Source organism: Halichoerus grypus, chromosome 5 (genome assembly GCF_964656455.1).
Source record: "Halichoerus grypus chromosome 5, mHalGry1.hap1.1, whole genome shotgun sequence".
Lineage (NCBI taxonomy): Eukaryota > Metazoa > Chordata > Mammalia > Carnivora > Phocidae > Halichoerus > Halichoerus grypus.
In genome coordinates this window covers 66355087-66378818 of record NC_135716.1, presented here as the reverse complement: position 1 = coordinate 66378818, position 23732 = coordinate 66355087, and the positions used below count along the sequence as shown (strand labels likewise).

The 23732-nt window shown below is 42.9% G+C and overlaps 2 long non-coding RNA genes across 3 annotated transcripts in view; one reads left to right on the top strand and one right to left on the bottom strand.

The window, feature by feature from the left end:
- LOC118546386 (uncharacterized) overlaps window positions 1–4549 on the bottom strand; it is a 298565-nt gene extending 294016 nt beyond the window's left edge. Inside the window, exon 1 of one of the 2 annotated variants that reach the window (XR_013447871.1) lies at window positions 3958–4549. This is a non-coding gene — a long non-coding RNA (uncharacterized LOC118546386). Of the gene's footprint in view, window positions 1–2640; window positions 3328–3957 lie in introns of those variants that run through there. The other variant, XR_013447872.1, reaches the window with a different exon arrangement.
- Window positions 4550–7503: 2954 nt separating this feature from the next.
- Window positions 7504–17673, top strand: LOC118546387 (uncharacterized). Its single transcript, XR_004922570.2, has 2 exons — window positions 7504–7897; window positions 12399–17673. It is a non-coding gene; the product is annotated as an uncharacterized LOC118546387 (long non-coding RNA).
- Window positions 17674–23732: the final 6059 nt, after the last annotated feature.

Sequence of the window (23732 nt, the reverse complement as noted above, 5' to 3'; positions counted from 1 at the left end):
AATTCTCTGGCAACAGGGTAAGTCATAGGGGGCAAGTCAAATTTTTATCAGTTTCTCTTTACCTTCTCTCTATCATGAAAAACTACATTGATTTATTTTTAGATAAAAGGAAAAGTAGCAGGTATTAAAGCAACATTTGGTAGACTTCACATTTATACTTCATGATAGCCTATTGATATTATACTTTGTCAGATTATGTGGATATAAATTTGAACTGAATTTGACAAATTCTGTCAAGATGGAAAAAATGTCTGAATTATATGCATCTGCCAGGAAGAAAAACAAATGTAAAAATTGAACTATGTTTTAAAATAAACCCACCAGACTATACATACTTTTCATTTTATAGCCATAGGCTTTGCCATCTAACCTTCATTTGGATAAAGATGCACAAGGTCTACCAAGATATTTGTTTCCTTCTGTAACTGAGATTTATTTAAATGTGTCATTTAAAAAAAAAAAAAAGTCCAGATGGATTTTTTAAGGCAAAAAAAAAGAAAAAAAGAAAGAAATTTCCAGGATATAGATGACTTAGCTACCTATAAAGTAATTTTTATCATGTGCTAAATTTATCATGAGATTTTTAGGTTTTCGTTACAGATTCAAGTACTCTTCTTTTTAAAAATGCAACAGTATGTATATAGTACTGAATAAATGTACTTTGGAATAACAATGATTTCATAAAGATATACCAAATTTAATAAATATTGTGTCCATGGCAAATAATATAAACAAATAGCATTTCTCTATTTTAAACATTTGCTGAATATATATTTGTGTATTATTCTTTTCTCCTTTGACAAATGTGGAAGCAATTCCAATTTTCATACAAACTCACTGGTATGTTTAAGGGAATGTGATTACAATGCTATTTAGTTAATTTCCTAGCGGGGGAAAAAAAAGGAAAGAAAGAAAGAGAAAAGAAATAATGTAAAGATGAGTATTTGGAGTCTATAAATATGTGTTAAAATGATGTGCTGTGTGATGATATAGAAACACATTCAATGTATTATATATTATAATTAAAGCTTTTCTCGACTATTTGTTTATTCAGTAGAACTCAGAAGATAATCTGAGTGATTAGTCCCATTGAGCACATACCTTCAGTTTACAAGTAAAAATACCCACACAAATAGAGTATTGCTTCCTTTAAGCAAATTAAGAAGCTAACCAAAATACTAAAAGGAAAAACATGACATAAAATTGTCATGTCCCACAAATGGATTTGTTGAATGAATATATTCTGTGTATCCACACCCTGAACACTTCTCTGAAACAGTGGAGATATCTACTGCAAACATTTTTTTTTAAAAAAGAACAGTCCTTTAAAAACAATGAATTTTAGGTGACACACTGTTATGTATGAAACAGATTCCTACTCTTTTCCTGAATATCTTATTTGCTCATTTGGAAAACAATTTGTAAAAGAATTATTCATTGTTCCTATGCATAAATTTTAAAAATAATTCACCACATTTGACCAAATTATTTTCAAAGTATATACAGAAAGAAAAGAATACTAAACTTTCCCCTGCCTACATGTGAGAGCTTGTCAGCACCAACTCCAAGGCCTTTAATCCCAGGCTTTAAATAATTCAGATAACAGTTGATTACTCCATTGCAAGAAGCGTTGAGCTCTGCAAAATCTGAGTAACACAATATTTTCAACATAAAAAAAAGCCAATCTCAAATAGTAGGCATCTAAGTAAAACACTTCCTTGAGACCAAACCATGCAACCCATTTTTGCATTTACTACATAAACTCTGGTAAATACCAGTGTAGTTTACTACCAAGTAATTCTGCATTCTTGCTTTCATTACCAAGCCATCTAGTTCTACAGCTTAATTTGCTGAAGTCACAGTCCCCATCCATACATTTTCTGGGCTTAAAAGGCTTCTTTGAATCATAACAAGTGAAATGGTTAGCTATGTTACACAGGAATCCAAAAGTGCACACAAACGAAATTTTAAACTTAAAAGACTATTGCTTTGACGTTCACTTCTATTTCTTTAGGAAAATAATTGTTTTATAGCTTTTGACAACCAAGATTCAATATCTGCTGCCTCTGTTCACTTGTACACATCAGCCATTACAAAAGAGTTTTGCTCACTTGGCTAAATTACAACCTGAGTAATGTAAAACAGACAGAATAACCAAGAAATATTGGCTTCCAACCCCAAATCAAAAAGCGACAAAATTTCGCCATCAAAAATATCTAGCTGAGTTCCAAATGGATTAAATTCATCCATAAAGCTGATGTATGTAGCACTTCACTTTGATGTATATGAGTGTCCATATAATTCTGAGCATGTGTTCATAATTATCATGTAACCAGATAAATGAAAGAAATACAATTAGGTTACAAACATCAAATAAGCTCTGTAAAAATCATCAAAGTTGAACAAAGAACCCACTGATTTTAGTGGTATGGAACATTTTGAACCGCTTTCTTCTCTAAAGCTATTCATCACATTCTTTCCCTTAAATCCTTGTCAGAGCATAAGAATCAGCAGTTCCTCTTCATTCTAGCAAGCAAGTTTAGTCCTTTCATATATCCGGACTGAAACATCATGAAGTAGAAAATCTACAGATTGCATTCAGTATCGCCAATAAGTACCACATTTGACTACTGCTCATACCATTTGGAAACCAGTCCTCACATGACTACTGGCCTGACACCTCATCCATCAGCAGGGTGCCCAGGGCAGAGCTGGACAGTCTTCCTTGCGCCATCTCCAGAGTGGAGGCCCAGCTGGGAAACAGGCTTCTCTTCCAATAGCAATTAGATCTTTAAGATCAGGCCTTAGCAATTTGACCTAAAGCCATCCTTCCTCGCAACAAAGTCTCCAACATCTTCAGAGGAAGAGAAGGGGAGTAAGGCAAATGAGGAGAAATCCAGGTCTCCGTGGCCTGATTAGAAACTTTGTTGTGTCAAATAAACTTTGGCCACTGGAGGAAGGTACCCTATGGTTGCTCTGGCTTTAGAAAGCTCTGTCCGGGGCTTCTCAATCTTCTTTTCACCTCTCTCTCTCCCCCTCTCTCCCCTCTTCTCTTGTTTCAAAAGGGGCCTCTGGTCAGCGCTGATTAATAAGTGTTTTTTGTTGTGAAGTGTTGAATAATAGAGGATGGCCGGTGACCCAGTAAAGACTAAACCTTGCTCTGGTTTATTGTGGCAAGCTGAGAAAGGGGCTTTAGGCCCGGGACCCCAAGCACTGACCCGCACACATCCCGCGGATCGCCTATTCATTCTCACAGCCCCACAGTCGCCCAGGCTCCCATTGTTTGCCAAGCAACAATGGAGATTTCGCAGGGAAAGTAAAGCTCTTTTCAGATTCCTCTCTGGTGTTTTGCATTTAGGGAAACACCGACCTCCACTTTTTTCCCCCCGACATTTTTCCTCACGGCAGTAAAAGCGGTTCGTTTTCGGGGAAACTTGTGTGAGTTTGGTGCTTGGTCGCCCAACACCAGTGTTCGAGGGAGGCGAGACGTTGGGAAAAGGAGAGCCCCGGAGATTTCCTTTTTTTTTTTTTTTTTTTTTTTGAAACGCATTTAGAGGACGGAAGCTGCCTCCAGGGAGAGAGGGGAAAAGGGGGGAGGGGAGAAGAAAAAGAAAAGAAAATGTTTCCTCGCGGGGGTTGCAGGGTCTGCGGGGGCTTCGCGGCGGAGAGGCGAGCCGCCGGGTCCGCGGCTCCTCAAGGCCCGCCAGCAAGTGGCCGGTCCGGCTCGGCCGCCGGCGAGCGAAGCGCGCCGTCGCTGCTAGTCTCCCCCTTCGCCTTCCTTCCCGCGCCACTCTCTGCTCCTCCTCCCCCGAGCCCCAGGCGGCCCCGCAGGCCCCCGCGCCCCGGCGCCCGGGACCTGGCGCGCTCCGGGGCCGACCCAGCCGGGCGGGGTGGCGGAGGGAGTGGGAGCCAGGGCCCCGCAGGCCTGGGCCGCGTCTCCCTCTCCGAGAGACTTACTTCTGTTTTGCTCTACTGCACCCGGGCGGGGAAGGCTTTCCAATTTTTCCGTCGGCCCGGGGAGCGGGCTCCCTCAGGGCCAGCTTGGGGCAGGTGGAAGGCTGGTGAGGGCGGCGGGGCCAGGCGAGGTCGCGCGGAGACTTGGCCAGGCCTGCTGAGGCCTGGGCCGCTCGGCCGCCTCGCCTCAGCCACCACCGAGCGGGCAGTTGGTGGGCACCTCACCCCGGGACCGGCCGAGAGGCCCCGCAGCCCCCGGGGACCCGGCTGCCTCGAGATTGAAGGGCTCGGCTTGCCCGGCTTGCCCGGAACGCACGCTACCCGCCCGACGCGTGCACGTGAGGGTCGGAGGTCATCGGGTTGGCCGAGAAAGGCCGGAGGAGAGTGAGGAGCGGCTCCCCACTGCCAAAAAGTGCAGAGTCCGCTGGGGCTTCGCGCGGCCCGGGAGAAGCGAAGGGCGCGATTTTGCGGAGCCCGAGCCGCGGGCGCTGGCACGGGGCGCCGCGTGGGGCCGGCCGAGGCCGCCCTCCGCGGACAGGCCGGGTCCCCGCCCTCGAGGCCACCCGTCACGCCGTGCTCGGGTTCCGCGTCCCCGCACGCCCTGCCGCGCGCCTCCACCTTCCCCCCAGCGCGCGCCTGGGCGCGGGGCGAGGGCGAGGGCGCCGCGCAGGCCGCGCGGCCTGGTGGGCGGTGGGAAGCTTGCACTGCGCCTGCCCGCGCGGCCCCGGCCCGCGGCCCTGCAGTCCCCAACCGCTCTTTGACAGCTCTCCGAGCCCGGAGGGGAGGAAGAGGAGGAGGAGGAAGAGCAGAAAGAGGAGGAGGAGGGGGCGGTGGCGGGCGGCACACTAAGGGCAGAGAAGGGGGAGGAGGGCTCATTGTCCGGTCCCCCCAGTCCAATTGATATGCTAATCCCCTTTCTGATGCCATAACAAAGAACACCTTTGCACTTTTAAAAGACTTTTGTGCCCTGGCTACAGAAGTTTATTATCCACTAATTAGCAACAACTTCTGGCAATGAGTTGGGTTACATTTTCATAAGCTCGGAGCCCGGGTGCTGAGGTGCGCGGGCAGGAGGAGATTTGCGCGCTTGGCAAACCTGAAAAAACCCGAGGCTGGAAAGTAGTCGTCCGCTCAGGTTCCTGGGCCAAGGGTGGGAGGCAGAGATCGGAAGCTCTGTTCTCCGAATGGACTGAAAGGAGTCCAGAAAAAGGTTTTTTGGGCGGGGGAATGAGCGAACTGGACCCAGGATGTTAGGTGACCTTATCCGAACCGATACTGTGGACCCTGGCCGGAGAGCTGCGCGGAGGCGGCGGCTGCCGGCTGCCTTGCAGGTGTCCTGGCCCAGCCATCTGTTGGGGGAGGAGGGGTAAAAGGCCCAGACGAATGTTCCAGCGTTCGTCTCTGACCTCTCTAGCGTTTTTCTTTGCAGTTTGGACCTAGAATAAACCCCGGCGAGGAAGCGGCCCATAGGTGGGAGAGGCACCCGCCACCTAGGTTTCTTCCTAAGGCCTCCCCATCGTGATGCAAGGCTGAAATTCCAGGACCCAGAAAGAAGACGCAAAGCTGGCATTACCAGAGACAGGATGGGGGTGGGGGGGTTGCTGTATTAAGCGCCCACCTGGGGTCGTCTGAAGTCGTCACCCAACAGAGCAGACCATTCTGGCTAATCAGAGCACAGAGTCGCAGCTTCTCGGCAGCGCGACCGGTGCGCACCGCGTGACCCTGCCTCCCTCAGGCTTTGGCAAGACGTTGCCGATCTTTAACAGTCCCACATCCCAGGTCAATACACTGGAAACAGATAGAATGAGCATCATCTGGTGAAAGATAAAGGGCAGGGGGACAATGTGCATTCCTTCTAGTGCTTCCTAACAGAACGTTGTCTCTCGCCGCTAATAAAACACCGGTTCAGTGAGGCCTTCGGTCTGGGCTTAACTGCAGAGATATTGTCTTATTTTAGGTCATTCGAGACCCCAAACCCATTATTTTGGGAAACACACACGTATACATATGTATATATACTTTTTTTAAAATCCCTCTTTCATTTTTGGTTTTCACTTTTTGTAAACGACCCCGTTGGAGGTATTGTTGGATTTTTCAAGCAGATGTCAGCTGGGTGCTGGCGGCCTGTGTCCTCCTGCGGAAGCAGAGTCCGGTTTGATAAATGTTCAAGGTGAAACATGGCTTCAGAACTCCAGGGTGCTTTACCATATAAGAGCGAATATTCAGAGGCTGGAGGTGGCGAGTGATATTGTTTCATTCCCTTTTGATAGAACTAAATGTGGTTATCTGTAGTCCTAACCTCTCTGGTGTCTGAATGCAGTGTTTCTGAACAAGCTCTGTTAGAACCAGAAAATGGGGAGTGGGGGTGCTGACTACTTAAGGGAATATTGCTGAAGAAAATACAAGGAAGATACCAAAGATATTAATGGGATATTGGCTCCCGTGATCTCAGGAACAAGAAAATATCCCCGAATTTCTCCCCAGCAGTGGCTTTGGGTGGAGTGAAGCAGGAGGTGGGTGATGAATGCAGGGAAGAGGAGGTCTTTCTGTTATCACCCTCACCCCCTTCATTGAGGAAGAACAATGGCCCGGCCTGGTTTTTTTTTCTGAAAGAGAAACTGCGGGAAGGCAGAGTTGCTCTTTGTGACCCAGCCCTTTTAGAGGAGGGGGAACCAGACACAGGACCCCCTGACCATTGGGCAGTGTCTTCCAGATCTGGACCCCTCAGAGATTCTCTAAGAGCTTTAAAAAAAAAAAAAAAAAAAAAAAGGCGCTGGCCCTGTTGCCCAGTAAGGCCCACTCAGCCTCCGGAAGAAACCCTAGCAAAACCCAGAGACCTCAGAATTCTCCTGGCAAGGGGGGCAGGGGGGATTGAAAACCACACACTCTCACATGGTATGTCAGCCTTCCTACACCCCCTACCACCATATCGTCTGATCATGGTTGATTCTGCTTACGTGTGTATTTCAGATTAAGGATGTATTTATTTATTTATTTAATCCTTCAGATCTTCGCATACCACAAAGAGATTTAATTCCTTTCCAAGGCGAAGAGTTGATAAAAAGGCTCCGTTTTAAAGCAATGGGGGAATCATATGACTGTGACCTTGACGTGTGAAGGGGGGAGGGGCGGGTAGATTTGGGCCCAAACCTTTGGCCTCTCCGTTTCTGGGGCGTCCTGGGCCCTTTCTAAGGACACCAGCAAGAAGGGAGATGTATTTTCAAAGGTTTTCATTAGCGGTTCATTCGTTAAAGTTGGGAACTTGGTATTTTCATATTACGTGAAATACATGATTTAATTATACTCCAAAAACAAATTAAGGACAGGCCTTCTACACAAATTGGAGGCAGCTAAATGCTCTTTTGTGCCTGCAGCCCTCGGGTTGTTATAGAGGCTGCTGATGCATGAGAAGTAAGTGACTGATTTAACTCATTGGGATGCAGGAAGCGACCTGCCCTCTTTTGAAAAAAAGCGAGGGAGAGAGAGAGAGACGGAGAGAGAGAGGGAGGGAAAGAGAGAGAGAGACTTCGAGCTGGAGAAGAGAGAGGGAGGGGACAGGAGAGAAAAGAAGGAGAGAGAGAGGGAAAGAGAGAGAGAGAGAAGGGAGAGGGAGGGAGAGAGAGAAGAGAGAACGCAGAGGGTGGGAGGCAGGGAGGGAGACCAAACCCCCGCTTTACTGCGTTGAACGCTTCTGAATTTCAAGCAGAAAGTAGAAGGAGCCCCACACGGCAATGAGCGTCTTTCCTTGGGCTGCGTGTGCAGAGCGTAGACAATGAAAATCTCCATCCCCCTCCCCCATCCCCGCTAGGCTACAAGATTTTTGTTGTCGTTCCCTCTCAACGGTGGAAGATGTGCAAAATCAAACGTATAGAGATATGTATATATTTTTTTAACAAACAAACCAAACGGGCTGAGACGCGGATTACCCAAACGCGGACCGGCTGTAAGTACTATCTTTTCCTACGTTAGCCGTGCTCTGCGTCGCTGGCTGGGTTGGGAGTGTTCGCTTTGTGAGTCGGAGCGCGCGAGGGTTGTGTTTCGGTGTTTTTATTCACAGGGGTTTCCTCGAAGCTTGCACTTTCCGCACGTGAGCGAGTGAAGTGTTTCGCCCGTTTTGGGCGTGCGGAACAAGGCACTGGCGGTCTTGGATGCGGAGACTTGGAGCAGCGGGCGGGGGGCGTCCGGAGGCGCGGAGTCGAGGGGTTCCCGCGTTGCGAGCATCCTTGAGAGCCTCCCGCCCGGCTCCGGGCTGCAAGGTTGGTTCCTGGCACTGGATGGAAATCAGGTCATGGAGATCCCTAAGCTCCCGCACTACCAGACGTGCAGGGGAGACGGGATGGAATTGGAAGGAGACATCTGAGGAGGAGGGAGGGGATGCGAGCACCCCCCGGCCCAGAATGGAGTCCTGGGCCGCCGCTGGCCGGGCCCCTAGGCTTGCGGGACTTAGTCTGGCCGGGTTTGGCTGCTAGCTAGCATCGCGCCTTTGGTGGGTCTTTTCGCTACATCTCATATAAAGGATCTTCTTGTGACAAGGGCTGAGTGAGGGTAGCAGAGTGTGTCTCAGAACGCCCAAGCGGGAGAAATTGTGGTTCTGGGGGAGGTATTTTTTGGCCTCTTGAAAATGTGCAAGAATTCCGCGGGCCCACGCTTTCTTTGTGTGCCGGGCAGCGCCAAGCGCTTTGTGCTTCACAAGGAGAAAATGGCGAGTCCTATTGTGTTTAGGCCATTTTCTTCCGGTACAAGGATTTTCCCAAGTTCTAAATACTTCTTCGGAAAGTAGTCTTCTCGTGCCCGGAAAAGTGTGAATCACTGAAGTTCGGCCCCATGGCCTGGCGTGGGTACCGACCTCAGTTTAGGCAAGAGCCTGTTTTCTTGCCGTTGGGATACTTGCATCAAAACAAAAATATGACCAGTTTGCGCAGGTTGGTGTCCTTCAAAGATCCGCAGCGGCTTTTAGGGATTCGGAAGATAAGCATCTGTTTATATCTGTTTCTATACATACATATAAATAACATACTTTCCCTGATAATCTGAAGAGAAAAATAAAAGTCTAAAGACAATGAAATGTTTGGAGAGAGGAGGAAAGTTTTTTCTTTATTCTTTCACACTCCCCCCCCCCCCCCCCGGAGGAAACCCCAGGGGAGGTTAAATGTTACTTTGCCAGGTCAGTCTTTTGTTTTTTGAAATGAAGGTGAAACGTTATTTTGGACAGAAGGAATTACTAAGTAGCCTTAACTATTAGAGCGTGTGCTTTCTTTGCTTCAGTAGGAAAAAAAAATATTATAGTGTGTTAGTGAAGGGATTTAATTTAATGCTCTTCGTGTTGCCTATGTGTGTGTGATATATCTATATCTATCTACAAAGGGAGAGTTGAAGAGGTTGTTGTTTGGCTTTTTGTTTCTCAATTTGTCATTTTGTAAAAATTTCTGCACTTTTTAAACCATTTGTAAAAGTGAACAAGGAAGCCTAGACAAGAATGTCTGTCACTTTTTTGGAAGAAAAAAAATTCAGGTTGAAAAAATTCTATTTTCTATTTACTACAGTTCTTTGGGCCCCTAAATGGGGTGGTGATTTTGTCAGCTCAAAAATAATGAAATGCAAACTTTTCTCATCTGCTTCCTGTACTCACAATTTGGTGGCAAATATGGGAAAATGAAAACAACTGGAATGGGGGAGAGAACTCAAAGCCTATAGATGTTCCCCCCTTTGACATTATCTTTAAATGTTATGGCATTAAATTGGTGCAGAAGCACTGTGATTTACATTTTTCAAAATGCACCACTGGCATCTCCCTTCATGTGGATCAAGACCATGGACAGCGAACTAATATTAAATCACTGAGCAAAAAGGACTCTAGTAAAATTTTGTGAGAGCAGAATGGAAGTTTATATTCAAATATGTTGGGAAGCAAAACAATGTTTTTCATTTTTAGAAAGAATTAGACTTCTTTAAAGTTTGGAATTTCAAACTTATTCTACCAAGTTTCAAAAAAAAAGAATGATTTATATATTCTGTCTCAAACAGTATGTGTTCTTCACCCAATTAAAATGAGATGAGGTCTACCTTTTGTTACTGGTAAATAGCAAATTTAAATCCATCCCTTTAAGATGTGGGCTGTTTCTTATAAGGCCTTGAAGCAAAGTGAGGATAGAGAAATTTTACTATTTTAGGCTGGAATTATCTGAATGACACTAAAGCAAATTAAGTTGATTTTTATCAGTGACTGAATTTCTAAATGCATAAAATTGGAAAAATTAAATGCCACTTTGATAGACAGGAATAATATGAATGGAAATATAGTCCAGCTACATACATCTTCTATTCCTGTTTAGGCATTGTAGTCTATAACCAACAGTGTAATGTTGTGAGCAAACATTTTTTTTCCAAGAAAGTCACAGATTTTTTTATACATCCTGATTTGATTTGGGGAACAGAATTGATTCAGTGAAGCTCTGTGTCAGAGATCAATTTATTTTGTTTCACACATTATTTGAATTACCTTTATTTCTTTGCAAAATTGAACTTAACTTAAAACCATTTCATTCGTGAATTACATAACACATTCAAAATTGCTCCTTTAAATTTCCAATTTTATATTATCTTTTGGTTTATTCATAACTTGACTTCAGTGTGACTTCTAAAGGACTGGGAATTCATATAAAGCAAAAATAATGAGAAACTAAAATAGTTTATATTTAAATTTTAATTTTGAAACGACATCAAATTAAAGAGTTTAGGGTTTATGAATTAGGAATTAGATTTGGCTATAGAATAAAACTGCAGTTACCTGAATGTACAAATTCTTAAAATCAGATGCTACAAATGTTTTGGACACACACACACACACACACACACCATTTTGTTTATTTGTTTTTGAAAAGCATCTTCAAAGTATTTGCAAAGAAAATGTAATGATCAGGACCATGGTGAGGTCCCCGTGGCTCACTGAGTGGTGGCCCAGGGCTCTGGTTGGGACACCGTTTGGTTGGAAACAGGTCATTGTCTAGAAAGGTACATTCGTCCGGAATGGCATTCGTGATAAGATTAAGCATAAACCTAAACCTCGGCCTGGGGAAAGGATGGCGGCGGGGGCGAGAAGAGGAAATGCAGATAAGCCCAGCTTCTGCAGCTTGCGCACATAATTAAAAGGCCGCCCCTCATCTAGAGCGTGGGCTCTGTCCGGCCTAAGGTGCTTATTTTGTAGTTACTTGGCCAGTAACTGCATGTGTGAGTGAATAAGAGCCCAAGAGCTTAGAATTAGGGATCTAGATGAGATGTCCAGGGGGTGTCGACTCTTGTCTCCATTTTAGGGAGAGGCAACCGAAAATGGTGACTTTGGCTTGCCTTGAGCAAGTCTGAGCATTGACGGTAGGGCTGTAAGGAAGGGCCGGAGAGACTGGGGGCACGACGTCTTAGGGGGCCTGTCTTTGGGCCACTACGTTGGCGCCAGGGGGTGTAGGCAAGGGCAGGGCACTCGCCCTTTGCTGTACCCAGGCGCAGCTCTTGGGGGCTGAGCGCCTTCTGCGGCTCTTTGGTTTCAAGGACACAGCGAGCTGCTCAGGACTTTGGGAGCCAACATCTGTCTGACTGGTGACGTCAGCAGCCCGTGTAATCCTCTTGTGCTGAAGGCAGATGCCTTATTTGTTTGGCTGGAGCGAGCCATTAATCCCTAATTCTGGATCAGCAAGCGAGGGGGAAAGACCGGACCGCTCCGACCCACCCCCACCCATCCCCACCTCCCACCCTAAAGCACCTTACACCACGGAAGCCTCTCAGCCTCCTCTTTCCTCCGCGAAGGCGCTCAACAGCGATTGAAAACGCTTTGGTCCTCTCCAGGTTTGATCAGGGCTAGTAGGTCTTTCTCCTTCGGATTTCTAGGGCTATGTGTATATGTAATTCTTTCTCTCATCGATCGTTTCGATTTTTCTTGCTGGGACTCGCGGGTCTTGCAGTTTGCAGGGTCCTAAGCCAAGAAGGGGTGGGGATTGGAGAGTGCGGATGCAGAGTGCGGTCTGAGGGAAGTGGTGAGGCAGGGGAAAGGGGGCACAGAATGCGGAAACGGCTGGACTGCGCGGGAGGATCTTCTGTGGACGCGTATTGACAGTTACAGCTCCCGACGTCTCTTCTCTGGCCGCTGCTGTGCCGCAGCGTCTGGCCCCCACCGCGCGGCTTCCGCAGCCGGGACCTGCGCGCACCGCCACCGCGCCGCCCCCCGGGCTGCGCGCCCCGGGCCCCGCGCGCCACGGGCCCTTCTGCGCTCGGCTGAAGCCTGGGGACGGAGGTCGTAGCCCGCCGTCTGGGGTCCCGTCCCCCCCCATCACCTTATCTCCCTCTCCTGCTCCCTCCCGCCGCCTACTCCCTCCCGCCTCCTGCTCTCCTCTCCCCAAACCCCCTCCCCCGTCCTGCCGCCCTCTCTAATTCTGCACTGTGATTCTGTTTTTCAGGGGCGCGTGCTGGGGAATCTGCGCTGGACTGGCTCTCGGCGCTCTCTTCCGCCGCAGCTGGGATCTACGCCGCCCAGGGACCGCGGTGGTTGAGGAGCCTCCCTTCCTCGGACGCAGGAGCCGGAGCGGGCCTTTCCCTTGGGCCGACCGCGCCGTAGGCGACGCCGCGAAAAGAGCCGCTGCGCCCGCCAGCTCCTGCCCGCTGCTCAGAGGGCTCCGCCCGTAGAGGTCAACTCCCCTCACCCCTTCCTCTCTCCTGCTCGCCCTCCCTCCGCCCGGCCCAGGTTCCTCCAGCCTGACTCCTGCCGCAGTCTGAGGAGAGCGCGTTGGCTGCGCAGTTCTGAGCCATAACCCCCAGCCGGGCCCAGACCCGAGGTCTGCGCTCCCCGGCCGTGGGGAAGCCTTAGCGGGCTGGCTTTTCTCTCTGCACCAAAGCTGTAGCCAGACCAGATGGGCCGCCCAGCTCTCTCGGGACTAGGCAGGTGCGGTTGAGTTAATTTTTCCGCATTACAAAGAAAGACGACCCAGCCCGCCCTTGGACTCTCATCTTTTCCCCAAATCTCCCAACCGAAACCGCGGTAACGTTATCACAGGACACAGAGACTAGGCATATCTGCGTGTTTATCTTACATACACACACGCAAGATTATTTTCCCGTCTATGTGCTAGATCTCATTCCCGACAGCAAGAAATGATTGACAAAGCTTTCTGCAGCAGAACATGCAATGGCGCGGTCCTGAAAACCTGCCATTCCTTACAAGTGACTTAGAAGAGATGCAGGGCGAACCAACTCGGTTAATTGCCTTCAGGAAAATAACACGATTACGAAATTAGATGTGTACCAGAGGGGTAATTAACTTCGATCCACGCCGTCATTTGAAAACTAGATTTATAGGCGTATGTATGTTTTTAGGTGTGCTGTAAATGGCATGCAGATATATGCATATGTATATGCAGACACATGCATCGTCTACACTTCCACTGAACAGACTAATTAGCAGCAGCTCTGGCAGCTGTGGCAGGAGGCGAGCTGAGACAGGAGCCCGGCTTATGAGTTACGACTCTGGGGGAGTCATAGGGACTCAGAGCTCGGTGGAGGGGGAAGGCAATGAGGAGAAGTGGTATATTCGCAGTGGGTCAGTTACTTTGCGGATCAAGATCAGACTCTGCCCTCCGTGTTCACAGCGGACCTTGATTTAATGTCATACAATTAAGGCACGCGGTGAATGCCAAGAGCGGAGCCTATGGCTGCACTTGAAGGACACGAGAGCGTCTCAGGACGACAAAAAGGAAAAGGCAATCACAAGGGGGTTTGAGGGGTAGTAAAACAAACCCATCATTTGCCACATAAAGACCCTCAAACCGATTCCAGAACTAACCTAGTTGTCCCCAAGGTAAAATGGTCATAGTTTTCAGCAAAAGTCTTGGAAATCTGCGGGTGAATCCCTGAAGGGGATTTTAGGAGACCTTCAGTGACAGGAGCTTCAGCGGTCAAGAGAGCAGGAGTTCCCTTTTGTGCAAATATTCTAGAGTTGAACTGTTGAGAAAGCAGTGGCTCTTTAAAGAGCAAGTAGGATGATTGCATTCTGGGCCACGCTGCGGAAACAAAACAACAGAGAGGATAATAATGTTAAATGGCGCCCTCATCACATTGCACAAGAAACCTCAAATGGCTCACCTTCTTCGGGAAACCCCCCAACTACCACTGCCCCCTATCCCTCCCCTCATCCGCCCCCCTTCTCTTCCTAGTATCCAGTCGGCCTTGCCTGGCTTTAGAAAGCCAAGATAATTTCCTTGTATCGACAGTGACCAAATCAGTCAAAGGAGTAGTACACGGGAAAAAGGCCAGGCCTGAAAGTTTAGAAGGACTTGGCAAATTAATTTATTTGGAAGCCACTGAAGTGGACTTTGTTAAGGTGGTAGTTCCGCACCACGGCCTTGGAGCCAAAAACAAACCCAGGCTAAGAAAGCGAGCCTTGATAGATGTCTTTGTTCTGCCTGGTCTGCAGGGGCTGGGAACAAAGGAGAGGAACTAAGAGAGGATTCACCAAAGTGGCCGCGCCCTTCGCGCCTGGTGCTGTCCGCGGTGCTGACCTGGGCCCTCTTCTCTCCGTAATTTAACCAAAAAGCAATAGGACCCTCCCGCCCCCATCCCAAAGAATAGCAGAATATTAGGTAATTTGAGAAAGAAAAAAAAAATTAAAAACAGAGAAATGCCGCATACAGAAAAACCTAATATTTTACCATAACAGTCCACTCTAGCTGTTGCCACATTTGACTTGCCATTTTCGGTCTTCACGTGGTTTATGTATATTGGGAAACAACTTCACTTTATTTAGACTGAAACCCGAATCTAAGCAATGGGCGGGACTTGCAAGGAGAATGAGGAGAATGAAGGCTCCATTTTTTTTTTTCTTTCTGAAGTCATCTTCCTTAAAACATACAAACTTAAGGTCCTCAGCTGCATACCTAAACAGTGTTAGTGTGGTCAGTAAAGGGACTCGCGACAGACTCAAGTGTGGACCACAAGATTTACCATGAAGGGACGGGATGGGGACTGCCTAGGTGAGACCAAGCGGGAGCCCACCCAGCCCCTGCCGCCTCAGGCAGCAAGGGCAGCCTTCCTAGGCACGTCCAGAGCTGCAAGCACTACAGACCTCTCTGAGGCACGGAGCTTGCTCAGCGCTTCCTGGCCGGCGGGAGGCACTGGGGCAGAAGGACCTGAAGCCCGCACTGCGGAAAACCAACTACAGCATCCTCCGCCTCAAAGCTCTGGCAGTTGGAAAAGGACAGGTTGGCTTACTAAATCGCAGGCAATGAAGATTCGCTTTAGGAGTCGAGGGTCGTATGGGTCAGTATTCATATATTCAGTAAATCTTTAAATCTCGCACCCCATTATTTCATTGTCTTAGATATTGAGAACTTTAAACATCTGAACTAAATAATGAATCAAAGAGGGGAGAGAGACAGAGAGAGAAACAAGAAATCAAACAATTTGTAGCCAGCCTGAGGTCTCAAAAGAAATCGCTACATATTTGCTTGCATTTGTTTATAAATCCACAAACATAAAAGATGTTAAAGTTAGGTAAAACAATCCAGATTAGCAATAGAGACAGCAAGACCAATTTTGATCCAGATCTAGAAGTGGGCCACAAATGGGTCATACATTTCATCAGATTTATTCTTTTACACCTGAATGATGGAGCTATATCAAATAAGTCTGAAAATAAAGTGATGAAGCACAATATGCTCAGGAGATAGTCTTACTTCCTTCCCTCAGGGTGGATCTTATTTATTCTCTGACTTTAGAACTCTGTGAGTTAGGTCTTTCATGTCCATTGATGACTTAAGTTTATATTTCATTTTATATAATTTAGGAGGGAATAGGTAAAACACACTAAAAAAGGGTGCTACTTGGATAATAAAAGGAAAGTGTTGGGAAACATTCCTCTTGTGCCATTTAAGAGTAGTCATTGGAAATTGAAATGGGTTTAAAGCATTACACGTTATCATGGAAACTTGATTTCATTCCAGAATTCATGCAACAGCACCAATCTCCTGAACCCACATTCCCTCAGGTATTTCATGAAGCAACAAGGGTCCAAAGTTGCAAAATACTTCTGCCTTAGTTGTGTTATAATTCATATTACATAATAGAAACACACCTAATCCCCCTCCCTCCAATCCTTCCTGTTTAGGACAATCTAAACCTGTCCTCCAGAAAGCTTAATAAGTTTTAAAATTACTTTGTAAATAGAGATGAGATACATGAAATGAAAGAAGGTAAAATACCATTTAAATAAGGGAACACACAATTTAATGTTCTGGTTACAATGGTTAAATCCAGAGTGGCTATCGATCCGTAATATTTCTGGATTTTTAAGACTATTTTATTTTCTATTTATTTTAAAATTAATCATCTGGTTTAATATCTATTGCCAATTTGTCTGCTATGAAATTCTATGCTCAGCATTTTTTTGCAATAAAACAGTTTAAGCTTCACAATTGGAGAACTTCAGCATAGTATGCCATGGAGGCCCTTTGACAATCACAACTTTCATTTAGTAGTCTGAAATTAAAGCTTCTCGGAATAATTTAGGAACAGCTTGACCCTTTGAGATACTCAATGACAACCCTCCAGGGAAATAGTACGTTTCCTTCCTGGGAAGGAGATGCTAGCGCAGTGCACCAGGAACTTATACGCTGTCAACAATGCCAGAGCGCCCTCTGCTGCCAGAAAGAGGCAGAACACCAGCTACAATAGCCAGATGGCCGAGTCGCCATCAGCAATGAAAACATTAAGCTCTTAGGAACATTTAATCTGTGAAATTTAAAAGCTCTCATCATATTGTACTTTTGAAGGGGCCACCTGATTTTGATTTTGAGAACTCCTTGAATAATTTTCTTATATTTCTGTAGGGTAGTGAAGAGTCAAATATTTCAAAGTTTTCAGTCTGTCAAATTATTTCTGTAGTTAAATTTCTGCACACTTTCTCTAATTTTATATGGAAATAAGAAATTGCAGATCGGAGTTAAAAACCTTTGTGCTGAATATATAAGTAGAGAAACTTTTCCTAGTTTCTCCATATACCTAAGATCTAATAAAGAAAAAAATTAATTAAAGGTATCTAGCACAGGTTGTTACATTTTTAAAAACTAAGGATCCCAAAGAATCATTTTTTTGTTTTGATAATTAATCCAGGTTTTTATCAGGCTTTAAGTTTGGGAATAAGAAAATGAGTTATGTTTGAGAAAGAAGTTGAAATTTTGCTTTACCCTAATATGTATACTCTTTTTATCCTTGAAATTTTTTAAAAGAATTTATATCCATACTTGCCTTAGAAAGTTTTCTTTAGAAAAGAATGCATTCTGAGTATGAGTGATCTGATATGTTTGCAACATAGGCAAACTCATAAGAAGAGATACTTGCATTAAAATTGAGTTTTTCGGTATGGAATAATCTCTTCTCAAATGAAATGGTGGACATTTTTTAAAAGGTTAAAAATTCTTTTTCATTTTTATGTATTATAGGGTTTGTATTTATTTTAAAAATGTACAGCCATATTAACTCAATGTTGTGAATTTCAAAATTATAGCCTATTTCTAAACACACACACACCTATCTTTGCCATGAAGACTATTGTTGAATATATCAGTGCTAATGTAATAAAGTGTTTCTATTAATTCTGTGGTTGTTAAATAAATCTTGTAAAATAAAGTTCTACTTATTTTATGGTGTCAGAATGAAATAGCTATCTAATATCACTTATTTAATCCCACTTTAAATGAAAATTCTTATAAGAATATTAAGCTATAAAGTTGCTGACAGTATTAAGCAAAAATGTTAAAAATTATATAATTTTATAATTTGCTATAATAAAAAAGCGTTGGTTAAATATTAAACTAAGTTAAATATTTGACCAATTATGTAAAATTCCATATAACTACAGGCACATTTGTCTTCTGAAAACTACTTCTCCAAAGAATGTATTTATAAATTTATGGCATAATAATTAAAATAAAGGAAATGTTTAGAAATTTTATATTTTCACTCTAAGCCCACTCTTAAAAAGCTAAATATTAAATTTATTTTTGCTTAATCTACATTTCTTTCTAAATAAATTCATATTTTAGTTAGGGGGGAATTTACGCAGTGACATAATTTTGTTGTGTTCCTAATAGTTATTATAATACGTTTAAAACCAAATTTTAAGTAAATAAAATGCATAATACATATCAAAACATGTTCTTTCTATCTTAAAAACCATTTGTTCTATTCTTTAAAAAAAAAATACAAGAGAACAAGCTAAAAGAGCTTCTCAGATGCCCAAGAGATGCTGCTCAAGGCGAAAATCATGCACCAATGTTTGCTGTTCAAATTTGTATGTAAGGATTTTTAAGCTCTTATTTTATAACCGTACAAGGGTAACATTGTAACTAAAACACTCCTAACTTCTGGCTATTTACAATCCACAGAAACATTCACTTCCATAAGAGTACTATTCATCTAAACAATATATTTATGAGAAGCATTAATACAATAAAAGCAACTAATTACTGATACTTTTATTCAAGAATTAACCACAACAATAATTGTACCCTTTTTTACCCCCATTCTTGGATGAAATTAGTATGCAATTTAATATTTGCTGATGACAAAAATCAAAGGCCTAATCGCAGACTTCAGATTAGAAAGAACAGGCATCAGCGCCCTGGGTATTTTTTCCCCAGTGTTCAGAGTCAGCTGTCACTGCAATTTCCGTCAGCTGCTCTTAAGTAACTAGTACAATATAGAAATATGGCTGAGTAGGGATTGAAAATACGATGCCTTATTTAAGATGGAATAAAATTGGAATGTCAAGAAATTGGAATTGATTATCTTTTAGAATAGCAGTAGTTGCAAAGTGCAGGGAAAATATTTACATTGAAGACCAAATAGCCAGGAAAGTAAAAAAGCCCGGTATTGGAAGCAGAAGATACTACGAAGGCAAGATAGGGGGAAATGGGAAAAAATGGTCTTTGAGATTTATGTAAAAAGAACTAAAAGGAGTTTGGCTTCAATTTTGTTTTTAATATTTCAATAGATGATATTTATTTTAGATAAATATTAGCTTAGAAAGGATTATTAGATATCATCTCAGGTCTCTTCATTGGAATGTGTTGCAATTCTGATTTTACTGTGTTAAAGAAAGAAAAAAAATTAGAAATCAAATGAGCAAAATATTACTTTATTATTCAACTCTTATCCCATGGATTCAAAGGCAGAATTGTGTTTTTCCTCTTCTGGTTGTTGGTCAAACTTTTTTAATTGTAAAGAAGACATTAATTTAAATGTAATTGTATACATGGTATAAATAATGGAATTATTATAATATAGCATACGTTGGGCAAAAATATCTTCCCCTGTCAATTTGTTTAAGTACAAAACACTAATACGTGAAAAAGAAACTTGGTTTAGCAAATTGTTCCTTACTGATTTCAATGTTGTAAGCAGTAGTCACAATATATTTAGACAGCCACTTGTCAGGAGTAAGCAATGTTAGTGTGAGGAGTGAGCCCCCGGCTGATGTGCTAAACACTGAGAATCTTGGCCAAGGTCAACTCAAAGGTTATGAAGTTTGAGCTGCTATGAAAACATTAAGTGGAGAGAGGTGTTGTCTTGCTCAGAGCTGTACAGTGTCAATTTTCTAGGTCAGAAGAGCTTCTCCTTTTTCTGGATGTCTTGATCTGACTTTACTCTCTCAATTCCCAGAACTAGGCTACAGTGGTTGTCCATTCTAATTGTCCTGACAATATCAGATAATCAAATAGAGATTGGCTATAAGCACTCCGTGAATACATTCTTCAACAAATGGTTTTTACCACCTGGATATATTTAAAAGAAAGAGATTCCGATTCTATGGAAGGGTTATTTTTACTTAATTTAATTTAATTCAGAAAACACAAATATTTACAAATGCCCAGCGAGTATCAGGCAGTTGTGTCAGTTGAACTGGGGAAGGAGGGCTGGGCTGAGTGTGTATATACATACATATGTATGGAGAGAAAAGCTAGTGATAATGAGTTACCTATATTAGAGATTACAGTTACCATTTAAAATATGGTTGTGGAAAAAAATAAAATCATTCGTAGCTGTGGTCTGGACACATCTCTCCTGCAGTAATCTTACTATCAGCTAATCAACACAGTAAAACCCCATGATACAAGAGAATTATTAATAAAGAAACATTTAAAAATTGGCCAGTTTTTTCAAACTATTCTCCACACTCCTGCTGTTGTTATTGCAATAACTTTCTGCAGTAATTAACATTTTCTCAATCTATAATGTCCTTTCAGTGAATAAAATTTGTCCATATTATCTTCCCTCTTCTCTCTGCTTCCACATTATCTTCCCTCTTCTCTGTGCTTCCTCTTATCTGAATTGAATAATGGAACCCAGTAAGGTAAGTTTTTACTCCAATAACATTGAACACACCCATCAATCATAGACATAAAACCCAAATTTATACCGAAGAATCATATATATAAAAAGACTTTAGCCGATCTTTCTTTAACCTCCCCTTGTCATGGTAAACACTTAAACTCTCCTAGATTGCCAACTATAAAAACATATGTTTTCATTCATTTCTTCACTGTTTGGAAGCTTACTAGGTGCCAGACCCTGTTCTCTGGGTTGACTATCCAATGGTGAATGAACTGATATGATCTACTCTGACAGAGCTTATGGTCTTCTCCAGAAACTTTGTCCAGTGTTAAAATTTATACTCCCATAAACTAACATACTCTCTATAATTAAGTCCTTTAAAGCCCTTCTATTCCAACAATTATTCTTCATGATAAAAACAGATTTGTATTTTACTTTTCCAGGATAAATGAAACCAATACATTCACATTTTTGTTGTAGATCTGCTTCCCTCCGCATTGGTAACAATGAACACTTTTACTATTCCCTTTCAAATTTGGTGATAAATTGAGCAAGATATTAACATAAGCTGACCTAATGTTGATGATAAACTATTAACTTCTATCTTACTTGTGATTTACTCATCACCCTTGAGTTTTGTGTTTATTGATTATATTTACTTCCAGTTTGTCACAGATTTTGACTCCCCATTTTTTTTTCACCATATATGTCCACTGAACTCTGTGCTTTGGTCTTTTATCCCTCATTGATGCATGTTTCTGATAAGCTGTAGCTTTGTTCCTGTTCATTTTTTCCTTTTTCTCTTTGGTTTTGTTTCTTTTTTTTTTTTTTTCATTTTAATGAGCTATTTCTTCAGTTATCAAGATTCTTTTTAATTTATATGTTGTTTTTTCTACAGGGCTTGTAAATGTAACTAGCTCAAACCAACCAAATCGTTGATTGGTCTTACTGGATTGATTAAAAGTACATACCAAATCTAATTTAGTTATTAAACTGGTCATAATAACCAGACCAGTTTCTTCATGACCTCGTTATTTCAAACATTTAAAATAAACATCAAATCAACCGGTCATTCAAAATATTCCCACAGATGTAATTTTCAGACTCTTCTTTAATCCATGTCATTAGCTATGAAGTTTTAGATGTATGGCTCCAGGAAAAATAGTCATGATTCTCTCTTCACTTTATTGTTCACAACCGTTGGCTGATCACCTTGTCTAAGTCTGAAAACGTCAGATGTTTGTCAGATTTTTTGACAATGACTGGTATCATGTGTACCAATGGGTCAAAGATCTTTTCCTGTAAGTTGTGATTACTGAACTCGTCAAAAGTTCTGAGGGTACAAATTCTCCAGCTTTGAAATGTAGTTGGTATAATATGGTATGCCATGTAAGTAACTCATGTGCTGACTTTGGAATCTGGAGACCTATATTTTAGGCGGAACTCTTACTTTAATTGGTTGAGTAATGTGAATTTCTTTCTTTCTTCCACTGGATCTCAGTTGTATGTGAACTTGATCAGTGACTCCATAATGTGCAATAAGAACTACCTTGGGAGCTGATATAAATTTAGGTTTTTAGGTCCCATCCTCAGAGATTCAGTTTCAGCAGGTCTGGGACACATTTAAACAAGTACTGCAGGTTGATGTGATGCAACTGGTCTACATTTTGAGAAGCTCTAGACCAGTTCTCCAAGTGTCTCTCTAGCTCTGAACTTTCTGGCTATGAATTAAAGGAAACTAATAATTCAAAGATAGTGAATCTGATCACTGGATAAACAGATCCAGAAAGAATTCGTGTTCTGGAGAGATCTTAGTTATAAAATGGAGAGTATGCAAGTCTGGGCTCATTAAGAAGCAAATGCCAAGATGGAATTAAACGTGCGACGTCTTTATTGGGGAAAATACCTGTGTGAGAGAAAATAGGAGGTGGGCAGGTAAGCTGACCTATCAGACTGCAGTGCAGGTCTAATCTTCTTCATAAGAGAGGCAGGATAAGTGGGATGCAAGTGTCTTACAATAACATGCAGTCTAAGGAGCGTTTGGCAGGTTTTTCAAGAACATGCCGCCCTAGTATCCTTACCATAGTAAGAGCTTGTGAGCTGTCTATGGGAAACATGGCCTCTGAATAACACAATGATGGATTTTAGAACACAGGCTCTGGGGATCTTTGTTAATTCCATTCCCTGTAGTTGGAGATTTGTGAGGTATATTCTCGTGGCTGTCACAGAAAGGCAATTCATTGTTAATAAAAATCATTGTTAATTTTAAAAAAAAAAGAGTTGCTAGGAAATTTAACAGACATTTTTCTACCATCACATTAAAGAAAACCCAGATGGGATATGAACAGGATCAACAATTAATAAAAGATGAAGGTGATTCAAGAAGTGTCGAATAAATTACCTTGTTCCCAAAATGTATTAGTTAGTATGGGCTAGGTTATGTTATTATAGTGAACATCCCCCCAAATCTCACTGGTTTAAAAGAACAAAGGTTGGCATATTGCTCATACTCCATGCCCATTTGAATTGGAGGGGGACCCTGCTCATGTTGGTGTCCCAAGAAGTTCAGCTGATGGAAGCTTCACCATCTAAAGATGCCATCTTTTCAAATGCATGACCTTCCCAACAATATTTTGTGGACAGAAAAGGCTAAAAATTCAAGTACAGACGAACATTTTGACCCAGAAGTCACAAATAATCACTTCTATTCACATTTCATTGGTAGAACTGGTCATAGAGCCATGCAGAGAATTCAAGTCTTCCATGTATCTGGAACTTGAAAATAACAGATTATTAGTGAATAGTAATGCTCACCAAAATAAGACTCTTGCAAATAGTACTATCACTCATATATAGTGGGTGACTACTTCATCCCTAAGGGTCCTAGAATTCAGCAAACTAATGTAGCTGAAATAGAACCTGTGTTCAGATGCTTTTTGCATTTTCAAAGGCAGTGAGGTATGGTGGATAAGCTTAAAAGGGGGTCAAGTAAACTCTTGGTATACAAATAGGCTCTTTCTCTGAATTGCTGTGTGATTTTAGATATTTATCTTTCTGGCTCCTTGTTTTCTCATTTGAAAAGTGAAAGGATGGGGGCACCTGGGTGGCTCAGTCAGTTAAGTGTACGACTCTTGATTTCGGCTCAGGTCATGATCTCGGGGTCATGAGATCGAGCCCCAAGTCAGGCTCCACACTCAGGGGGGAGTCTGCATGTGATTCTCTCTCTCCCTCTGCCTCTGCCCCTCCACTGCTCTCTCTCTCTCTCTCAAAATAAATAAATAAAATCTTTTTTAAAAAAGTGAAAGGATAGAATTAGTTATCTAAGATATGTTCCAGAATTCAATTAGTTCTATAAATAGCAAGAGGAATATGATGTAATCTAATATATGTATAACAAACTGCTGAGAAAA